This window comes from Kogia breviceps, chromosome 8 (assembly GCF_026419965.1).
Source record: "Kogia breviceps isolate mKogBre1 chromosome 8, mKogBre1 haplotype 1, whole genome shotgun sequence".
In the NCBI taxonomy this organism is placed as follows: Eukaryota; Metazoa; Chordata; class Mammalia; order Artiodactyla; family Physeteridae; genus Kogia; species Kogia breviceps.
Genome location: NC_081317.1, coordinates 19,775,001 through 19,775,955, shown reverse-complemented (window position 1 = coordinate 19,775,955; position 955 = coordinate 19,775,001).

The window sequence follows — 955 nt, the reverse complement described above, 5'->3', positions numbered from 1 at the left end:
GTGGTGTCTGGCTGTCACCTCACCGCCCTGGGTTCTGCCTCCATGGACTCCAGCCTTCTACAAACACCTCTATTCACAGTCACAGGTCTTGCCTTTCAATCCGTGGCCACTGGGGGCTCCAGCCAGGGCTGACCCTGACACACCCAGCTTCAGGGCCCAACTCTGCAGAGAGGGGCTCAGGAGTCAGGGCCCCGGGAGTGGGGAAAGGCTCCGAGAGTCCCAGGAGCCTAGCCCCAGGTCACACTGCACACTCAAGTGTAGCCTGCAGACACCTTGCTTTTATCTTTGGGTCCTTACTTACTTCCCCCGGGGAAAACAGGTCATAATTAGGGAACGTTCCCTGGGCTAGTTTCCACAGCGGTGGGTATTAAGAGTGTTGGGTCTTTTCTTGCTTGGTCTGGCGCTGGGGAGTGGGGTGGGGGCAGTCGGAGTTGACTTTCTCAGGCCAGACCTGTGGGCAGGTCCAAGCACTGTTCCAGACGATGGATGTGACCCCTCCCCGGGGGCATCGCCAGGCGCCCTGATTCTCCCTAGCGGCTCCCTGGCTTGTCCTCCGGCCTCCGCCTGCCCCTTCCCCAGTGCTCCCCAAGCCCATAGCTGAGGGGTCCCTGCCTGGGGTCTTGCCTGAGCCCAGTGCCCAGCGCCCAGGTCTCCGGGGATGCCCAGCCTGAGGCTGGCTCAGGTACCGCCGGTTGGGGCATCTCACCTCTCCCTGCACTGATCGTTTCATTGGTCTTCCACCTCCAGCTCATCCCTACCAGTTAGTCCAACTGCCACAGTGGCCACTGTGACCTAAATGCAGACCTAAGCTGGTGACTCCTTAAGACTCTTCTGTGGTTCCCTGCCGTCCTCGGGACAAACCCCAACTCCCAGGGTGGCAGAAAAGGCCATGCACTCCGTGGTCCAGGCAACCTTTGGAACTCTGAGCCTTTGCCTCTGCAGCCCCTCCACATGC